The following is a 10,266-nucleotide window of genomic DNA, read 5'->3' as shown; positions in this document are numbered from 1 at the left end:
CTATCCTATTTATTGGGTGACACATGATATGTTAGAAATAATTAAAGAGCAGTTCAAAAGCACCAGTCTGAAATAATGTGCTGCAACGCTATTGTCTTCTTGTTTAGTTCTCTGTGCTGATTGCTAGTCACGTACTGTGTGTGAGAAATGAGCATTTAAAAGCAAGGAGCTGTAGTTTAAGAAATCGTGCTGCATGGTGGAAAGTTTCTGGCCTGTGGCTTTAGAAACATCTTTAATTGAAGAAAGAATAAATCAAAAAAGAATAACACCTTGCATACCTCCTAAGTGTTCCCAATTAGAAGGGGCTTTCAGAACCAAGTCCCTCTGCTCAATTTTGCTCTTCAGTTGCCCCTTTTTGGATGGTTATTTACTATTAGTATTTTTTTTACCTAATAAATAGTGGTATTTAGCACTAAACCTTCATTCAACCTGTAAATGTTCGATTTACTATTTTAAAAAGATAATATAAATGAAAAAATGATTTTTTGCGTTTCATTTTAGTGGCATGGCTGGGGTATGCAATATGCCTACATACTTTGTCTCTCTTCAATTCCTAATAATTAGGGGGTATGCACCTTGTTTCAACACAACAACAATACAATCACTGCTTATAGTTTACAGCAGCCATTTTCAACCAGGGTTCTGTGGTCCCCAAGATTTCCTCCCCAGGTTACTAGGAGTTGCTTCAAACTGTGGCTGATTGACTTCACACTGTATGGGGCCCGGATAGTTCTGGGGCCAACACCTCTTGGTAGAGCCAGCTGCATGACTCTAATGATGTTTTTAGATATTTATAAAGATGGTATTCTAGCCACAGCTGTAAGGAGTTATTCAAAAGCCACCAATTCAAATGATATTTACTAGATATTTAGGTTTTTATTAGGGGTTACTCAGGATCTGGAAATTTTTAAGGGTTCCTTGAAGATTAAAAAAGCTTTTATTTTGGTGTTTGACAGGAACAAAGGTTTGCTGGGTCAAACATTAACAACCCATTGAATTTTGCCGGATGGAGAAAATATTACGTCGCAGTGTTATGAAAAAAAGGATAGTACACCAAATGTACAATTCCAAAGAAGTTCCTGCATGTGGCAGCATTGCTCTGCCTTCAGAGGGAACAGCAATCCAGTCTCACAAAAGATAATCCACAAGTTTTCTCAGGAACACTACATTATATTCAAACAGTACACGTTAGGAGTTGTACTAAGATTTAAAGGGGTTAATATATATTATGAATGCATTAAGAAACAGATTACATTTATTTTATATGCTTTTGGGGGAAACAAAAATCTTGATGTAGAATTCTTTAAGATCAGCAAATACATCAGTATTTGTTCTGTATGTTTCTAATAAAAAAAAATATCTTTTGTCTTTTAAACACAGTTCCATTGGTTGAATGAATGCTTTGCGTGTGTTAAAATAACAAGTCGTTCAAATCTGTTTAGGTGGAAATACACAAGACAATTAAGCCCCTGTACAAATATTATTTTCAGTAGTGCGCATGTAGCAGTAATAATAATACTAATGTGTAGATATAGTGGTTCTGAAAACGATGCCGTCTTTTCCAAGCGAGGGGACGTGTCCTGAAAGTGTAGTAAATAATTCAGCCTTAAATAAAGAAATGGCGCGGGAACAGTGTTTATTTCTCCCGCGGCATTGCAGTCATAATTCTTAAATATTTATAATTACTAGATGGAGTTTTCTTGTTGCTTATTCTGTAAACAAAGAAAATTCTAAACTCCTCCAAGCCACGTCGTGTACCATCATCACCTTCCCGCTTGTATCTCACAGCCCCCAGGAAGCACAGATTAAGCGAGGCCTTCAAGGAACGTTATTTGTCCGGTAAGAGCTGACGTTTATAAAACCGATTAAAAAGCCTTTCGAAATATAAGCAGATAGCTTCTGAGTATTGTAACACAACAAAAGGAGGGGAGCCTCATTACTGAAAACATAGGAAGAAATGTTAAAAGGTTCTACAAAAAAAATTCTGTGCATCACATCTCAGCATTCTCGCCGACGAGAAAGAAATAGCTGCTATCTTTGGATGAGGCAATACGCCGCACATTTTCATTTCTGTCTCTCGCATAGGATCCTTTTTTTATTCGTGACATTAACACCTATCTGTGGCTTGCCACCTTTGTACTTTTCTTGCCCTATATTATGGATTTTTTTTCTAATTTTTTTTTTTGTTATCAGAGCGTGAGGGGGTCTGTTTGTATCCTGGTTTTACAATCTCAGCCTGCAAGCAGGTGGATTAGAGATAACTCTCATTGTGCCACTGTTTTAACTGTGACACTGTCATTAATCATTCCTTAAAGCCACACTTCAAGTTTCAATAATCAGGACTGGCTCGCCTTCAGTTTCAGCACAATTGCCTTTTCATGATGCAATGTTAAATTGGAGGCGAATGTCTGTAGCTGGGCACTGCTTCCGCATCCACTATCTGTCTCATCATTAAGGTATTTATCCTTCCTGGGCTTGTGCAGGGAGCATCTCCTGCTGTCCCAGGAGAACACACTTGTAACCACGGATCAGATTTGTTACCCAGGCTTTCGGCTTTTGATTGTCCGCCTATAAGTTCAGGATTAAAGTGGAATTTCCCACAGGGCTATGAAGGATTTGCTAGCGTTTAACTGTTTAACCTGCCTCTTTGTAAATGAGAATAGCCTGGTCAAGCTCTTTTTCCGCAGGGAAAACCTTGTGCTTAGTGCCGAATGCTAAATTCCTCTGACAGCAGGTACAGTTTATTCCTGTGAAATTCTTCTATGTCGATAACAAATTGTTTGCTTGTTCTGGATGAGCGCTAATCTCCGACCATAAAAAAAAATAAATACTTGTCTTGAATTCTTCTCTTGAAATACAGCCTGAATATTATTTATGTAGTGTCAGATTGTCATTGTCCCTCTGCACTCCCTTCCCTGTCACCCTTTTTGTGCCAGTCACCTTACAGGGCAGTTTTGTTCCCACTAACCCTATATGGCACCTAAAATAAAAAATAAAAGGCATCGATAGGATGAGCAACGGAAGATTTCCAGTTATATTCCTGAATGAATATAAACATACAAAGAAAAAAAAAATAATAAAAAAGAATATTCTTTACGCTTGGCAAATACATTTTTAAAAAATATTTCTCCAAAAAGCTAGCGCATACATCTAATATGCTGACTTCCTCACCCAAGGATCACAGAGTTATAATTGCTTGCATCGTTCCCGTGCGATTTCTTTTATCTTGTCACACTGTCAAAAATCCAATTTTTTGTAATTTATTATTGCCAAGGAATCCTATCTACTCAAATTCTACAAGGCTTATTAAAGCACTAAAATCCTCTGTTTATGTCACCCTGTGCATGTTGCATTTTTTATCAGAACAGTAATAGGATTAGGTGGTCAGTTTTACCAATTTGACCAAATTTTTTAAAGCAACACTGTCCATGCAAGGGCAATAACAATGTGACAACAGTGCAAGTATCTTTATCATAAAAGATTTTTTTCACTGAAATAATGCAAAAGATATCAATGATGGAAAGAGTGTTGTTTTAAATAAAGGGATAATTAAAGCAATTTCATATTTGGAATATCTATGACCTGCACGTTCTTGACATAAAGCATCAAATATATTGCCTGTGAAATAAAAGAGATGCCTTGTGGGTATTATTCTTCATCAGTTAGATAATAATCCATATGATATGTCCTTTAGATTAAGCTCCGGCATACTTTAATGGAATGATCTGACAATACAAGTGGACGTAATTCAGTTTCGGCAAGCGGCCGCGGCGTTCCATCGCTGTATCTGTATTTTATTTAGAATACAGACAGCTTTCAAGCACTTGGGGTTGAATTGCTATTAATGAAGAGCAGTAAAGTGTCTTCCTGTGCAAAGCAGCACCTTGCATTAAACAATTCACTTCATTAGGGGCTATTCAGTTCTATTTGAAATCTGAGGCAGAAAAAAAAAGAAAATCAATATGCTGCTGGAAAAAAGGTAATTAAGAGGATTTTTTGCATGTCTTTCTCCCTTCTAATTTGCAAATATTTACACAACTTCCTAGATTAGCTGTGAAATTATTTGATTTCAAATTAATGAAATGTTAGGGAGCAGTTCCTTTATATATAGGAATTTCTGAAATTATTTTCCCTCAGCAGATGGGGAATAAGGCAGTTGAGTCTGGCACTGGGTAATATATATAACTCGCAACAGATGTGTTAATATGTCTGCATGTGAATCCTGGTCACAGGTGGACTGCACCGGTTACTGCTCCAAAGTCGGCAGACGCCATAGTGACAGTAATTGTGTGCGCTGCATTTAGTGGAGGTTCTGCACCTCTGGAAAGCTGCAGAAAGAGTTAAGATGTGCACTGATTGTCACAGCATTCTCCAAAATGGTTTAATGAGGAGAATTACACAGGTTAATTAAAATGGAAAATACTAATTATCAAATAACAGTGTATTTGTCAAAGTCTTCTGTTTAAAAGGATGGATTGAAGAAGGGAAGGAGTGTGCAATTTGATGAACATGGTGGCAGACTAATGGCCGTTGCAGTGTGGCTAGGAAATATAGGACATGGCTTGATTTAATAGATTTTAAAGTAAACCTGTGCTCAGATCAATAGAGTGAAAATAATATTATATTCTTCTAAAGCGTGCTGTTTTACATATACATTGATGTATAAAGTTTAAAAATCTTCCTTTTGTTGAACTTTAGACTGATAGTAAAGGTAATAGTCCACCATACAATTTAATTTCAATATTATCTAAAGAAGAACTTAAGGTAGTTGAAACCACGAGGAACTGTCCATATCAACAGTCAATCAAATTACAGGAAAATTTAAAATAATCATCATCTTTCAATATAAATGTAAAAGTATTTTAATATGCTCCTAAATAATCTCCTAAATAATAAAACAATATTTTTTTAAATTTACTTTTTTTTCAGCCTATTATTTGTAGCCTTCCTTTTCTTTGTTTTTTGACAGGTGAATCCTATAGCTTACAAGATTCAACACTAACCTGCACCATATTTTGCTTAGAGCATACACAGAATCTGCCATTATGTCATCAGGAACAAGTTGCAGAAAACCAAAAGGAGACAGCTGGATCCCAATGATGTCATGATAGAAGATGGTGACACAGGACTTGACGAACAGCAGCAGGATGGTGAAAAAAGAAGAAGACAACGTGGGATTCACTAGAGGTGTAAGTATGTTTTTTTTAAAGATTTCACCTAAAAAAACACATTAAAAAAGGAAATAAAAAGTTTTCTTTCATTTAATTTAAAAGTTTTTTCTTTCAGTGAAAGAAAACCCTGCTGATTCTGCAGTGACTGTCACAGTTTAGGCCTTCCTGTAATGGGGTGACAATTGTCTTCCAGCCGTATTTCTGTGTTCTCACACACAGCCCTTTTAAATCTTATATATTTTCGGAGCTGTAGAACAGACGTCTTTGGGGCAATTCTTCCTTCTCTTGGTTCTAAATTTTAAATTGGCTTTGCATACATTGGAATCCCTTCTTCCAACAAACTCTACACTATAAACAATAATAATATTTATATATAAATTTCCACTCAATCTGATGTGGTATTTAAATCATGAATATGTTTTCTAGTCTAGGACAAATGTACTCTCTGAATAACTGTGCAGTAAATTTACCAATGATTGGAATAATAAAACAAACAATGGTGGAGTAAGTATACTTCAGCATGTTCACACTGTTGAGTAAATATATGGATTAAACTGAATGTGCTGTAATAATAGTACACTGTTTATATGTGTTATATTTATGCTCCTAAAAGGCTGCTAATAATGATGTCACAGCATTGTAATCATGAAGCTCACAGTCAGAAGCTGACATAAGAGTGGACAAAAAATGAAACAGGTATTATTATTTTCCTGTAACTCCATTAGCTAAGGGCCAGGCAAGAATGCAAGGTCTATAGATAGTGTCCATTTATGGATGGTAGGACTAGCTATTTACCAGAAGGCACATTGTAACATTGCTGTTCATAAATATAGGAATGCTATGACAGGAGAAATAACAGGTCAGGGAAGGTTTGATTTGAAATATGTAAAACTGTATGTAGAATCGGATTGGTGCCTAAAGGCAAGATGGACAGGGTGAAAGCTGCACAGGAATGTTCAGGAAAAGAGGGAGGTTTTTAACACCTACCCACCCTTATTGTTAAAATTTGTTGAGAGTCAAGGGTTGATTATTTGATAATTATTTGTCATAAGGGCTAGTCAGGTAGTCTTTGGTGGGGTCAGTGAATATTTAAAATTGTTTTACAATTGGGGCCTATCTGGGGTATCCCACTTGCTTGTTTGTTTATTGAAGGTTCTTTCAGAGCTAGATCCCCTGCTAAAAAGAACATTTTATGGCATTTTTAACTTCTTTGACATGATAGGGGGGGACTGAGTACATGGGCATTTCGGGTTAAAGATTTTGGCTTTAAGGACAACCAAATACCCCCTACCTGGTAGCATTGTTAAAATGTTTACTATTATGTATGTATGCTTCTGTTTTGGAAAATTAAATGACTGGTGGCCATTGAAACCCATGGTAAGTAGTCCATGGTCCTAAGCAGAAGGACCTGGGTTGACAAATTCTTTAGTCAAGGAGAGTGATCATTAATGAAAAGGAGCCAGAATTTTGAATGAAAACACCATGTGTTTGTTTCTGTCTTTGTCTACCCACCTTTCATTTGGATTTTTAAAAGAAAAAAACAGGGGTGCACATTCTGGTATGGGAGGTATGGCAGGTTGCCTAGGCACTCTTGTGCCAACCTCTGTAACGTACAGCTGCCTCTGACTTGTAGCCTGTTCTCCTTGCCAGAGGCTTTGACATGGGGTCTCAGATCCTTGTATTTACCAACATGGCTGCCATCACAGGGAGACATGGTGCAAATTAAGATTGTGAAGAGAATAAGATCAGATGCAGGGATACCACAGGCAATACTGGTGACTAATTCTTTGCCTGCCTGGTCGCCTGGTGAATGTAGCTGGGTCACTGCAGATATATTTTTGCTGCACACTGTAACTGATGCTGGTTACCTCTTCCAATCTTTCCTGGCTCTCCTTCTTAGATTACCCCCACTCTCCTGGCTAACCTACTCTCCATCTTGGCTGACCCCCTTTCTTTTTTGGTCTATTTGGCCCCTATTTCCATTTTATGTGGTTATTGACACAAACCTAATATTTTTAGCTTCTTTAATCATTAGGTCATTTAGTGATCACTTTATTGCCAAGATATAGAGAAGAATCTAGGAAGAGACCAATGTGGTCAATCATGTATATAATGTATAAGATTTTTTTCATTTTGACTTTCAGTAAGACAAACAGCACTTAATAAACCCACTCTAATCCCTGTGTATGGTTTTATACAACATTTCAGGATTTGAAAAACAAGATAAAGTCCGAATAAAATTAGAATTAGAATTATGTATATATATAACCAATATGTGTTGGATATAAAATAGGATGTGAACATCTCGGTTCCAAGCCATGTATTGTAATTAACATTATTATACCAGTAAGACTTTCTGTTTGTGTTGTCTTTCAAGCTGCTTTATTTAAAGTATATGTAATTCTCTTACCTATTTGTTGATGGTAATTACAGGCATGGCCACTGGTATCACATGTGACAGGGTGCCAACACGTAGGCATGCCACAGAAATCACGAAAGGCATGAAAATCATGCGAGTTGAGCTTAAGGGATATGTATAAATAAAAATATTCCTGTTTTTTATGAGAACATACCTTACACTATTAAGGTGTAAACATACTTGATACCTACCTAATGTACATCTGCCATCATCCAGGGAGATTTGTTGTTGGTGTGGTCTTGCTCTCTTCCCTTCCCCTGAGCTCATTATAATCTGGTCCTGCTACCCAGCGGTATTGGAGTATTTTCTTTGGGGAAAAGGTGTTTCCTATACTTGTCAGCTAGTTATGAGTATTGTGTTGATTAAGTTTATTATGATAGTTTCTCTTTTTGGTATGTTATTAATGTTATAAATTGAATTGTTTTTTTCAGATAAACTTTAAAATTATGTGTATTGTTTTGAAAATTTCCTGAAGAAGTGGACTGCTGGAAGGCGCAAAAAGCATCAAGCTAATATTCGAGACATTGTAAAATGGGAAAAAAAATATTTGTATTTGTATGAGTATTTGTTTCTTGGAATAAATATATTGTTTTTATAATATGTTTAAAGCGTGTACAATTGATGCCTAAAAAATTGATGCCGAAAGAGCTCTGACAAAACCTGTGTGATGCTCATAAACATGGAATAGGATATAAATCAGTGGGAACCGACTGTTCCACAGTTTGTGGCCTGGACTGCTTTTAGCAAACAAAGTAGAGTTTTAGGGAGAGGCTAAATTTACTGTCTGAAATTGCCCTTCAGCTTCTGTCCATAAATTCTATAGGTAGACTCAAGGTTGTGCCTGTGAGAATTCACCTTAGGAATAATCCCCAATACTGACTGATGCTGACCAAGATTAAGATACACTGGAGAAGGAACTCAAGATCTGCTGGAGAAGGAACTCAAAATGTATTTAGAACCAATCATGTGGAGGAAAGGAGCTAAACAGAGACAAAGAAAAAAGGAGTTCTTAAGTTAGCGAATTGCCAGAATGGAACAAAAAAGTGGATGAGGCCCATCCTAACAGGAAAGATTTTCTCGAAACGAGCAGCAAGATAACAAGGAAAGGATGTAGCTTCTACTTGACAAAATCATGGATCTGGAATACATCTAAGTCCTTTGATCAAATGGGGTTTGTCCCAGGGAAGTTCAGTCTGCAAGGTGATATGAGGGTGTAGTCAGAATTGATAGAAAAGAAAGATATACACAGTGAGGAAATCTTCAGCTACCTGCACCAACAGCTGAAATATTTAATACATGGAATTCTGTAACACAAGGAAGAAAACTTCAATGCAGACACCCAGAACTCTTTGCACTGTCCTTACGATTATGGGCAAACACTGACTTTCTGTGCAGCTATTTGTGTTCAGATGTCATCTGTAAAAAACAAAAAATATTAAAAAATCATCAGCGTCTTCCACAGTCTAAATATATTATCCAGTGTTTTGGAGACTATCTTTATCTTATGTAGACTAGTGTTAGGATTACTGTTAGGAGAACTGCCCATTAGAGACTGTTTGTTTTCCCCTAGCTCATTAGGGATTAGAGCATTGTTTCTCAAACATTTTAACATGGAGGCACTCTTGAAATAACCCTCAGGGCTCCAGGGAACCCCTGCTATAATTACTATATCCACAGGTCATAGTACATTAGTGTGGTGGTCATGGGGAAGGTTACATCACTGACCAGTGGGAAGTATGTCAACCCTTACAGATGGCCAAAAAGATCATTGGTGTCAGGTAAACTGACCTGAGAGATCCAAATTGCTGATTGCTCAGGAAAACCTGTAGCAACCCTTACATCCAAGATAACTGTAGTATTTTTTGATCAATAGGTTTTTTCTGTAAATAGAAATATATTCTAAAAACACCTCCTGCGTGTCTTGTTTTAAATTCAAAATAGTCCTACTTTAAAAGGACTGTGTGTAGATCAGGGACAATCTGCTAGAAGGCACTGTGTCCTCATGTAAAGTGTGTATTGAACTAATCCTGTCTCATGTATATGACAGTAAGAATTGGTTACCCACTGTACATGGAGACACAGCTATTTACTGCTGTGCCATTAGTATAAACTGAGATTCTTTTTCTAATGGCATTAGGAGGGGAAATAATTGTTTTATACCTAAGTATATATGTTAACATGGCACACACTAATGTAGCTAGATATAAAATTTGGTTGACTTTATATTTATTGTCAGATAAACCTGGAATTATAAAATGAATATAGGGTCATAAAACTGTGTATCTTTATAGTACTTCATTTTCCATGTAATTTAAAAATTTGTTATCATTTACTCAATCCACAAGGATCCAACAAAAATAGATAAGCACCAGAATGCAAGTTTTTCAAATACAATAAGGGCTGATTTCAATGAGCTTTGGGTTTATGTCAATACATGAGTTTAACATCACCTTAGGAAAATTGTGAGATCATTCAGAATTCATAGACCTGCACTTGACCTGTAGTATTCTAAGGCTGAGGCATGAAATGGGCAGTCTTCTAGCGGCAGCATGGGTTAAAGTTCATGTCCTGCTTTCTAGAGCTTTCTTAAGGTGCGTACACACTTCCAATTTTTATCGTTCCAATCGAACGACGAACGATCGATTGGGCAAAAAATCGTTCGTAAAAAAGTAACCA

The 10,266-nt window shown here is 36.6% G+C and overlaps 1 long non-coding RNA gene across 1 annotated transcript; it reads left to right on the top strand.

Annotated features, from left to right (window-relative positions):
* Positions 1-1,953: 1,953 nt before the first annotated feature.
* Positions 1,954-8,320, top strand: LOC140342040 (uncharacterized). The gene is made up of 3 exons (XR_011922980.1): positions 1,954-3,979; positions 4,970-5,189; positions 8,022-8,320. It is a non-coding gene; the product is annotated as an uncharacterized lncRNA (long non-coding RNA).
* Positions 8,321-10,266: the final 1,946 nt, after the last annotated feature.

Source organism: Pyxicephalus adspersus, chromosome 12 (assembly GCF_032062135.1).
Source record: "Pyxicephalus adspersus chromosome 12, UCB_Pads_2.0, whole genome shotgun sequence".
Classification (NCBI taxonomy): Eukaryota; Metazoa; Chordata; class Amphibia; order Anura; family Pyxicephalidae; genus Pyxicephalus; species Pyxicephalus adspersus.
Note: the sequence above shows the minus strand (reverse complement) of the source record. Positions and strands in the feature narration are given on the sequence as shown.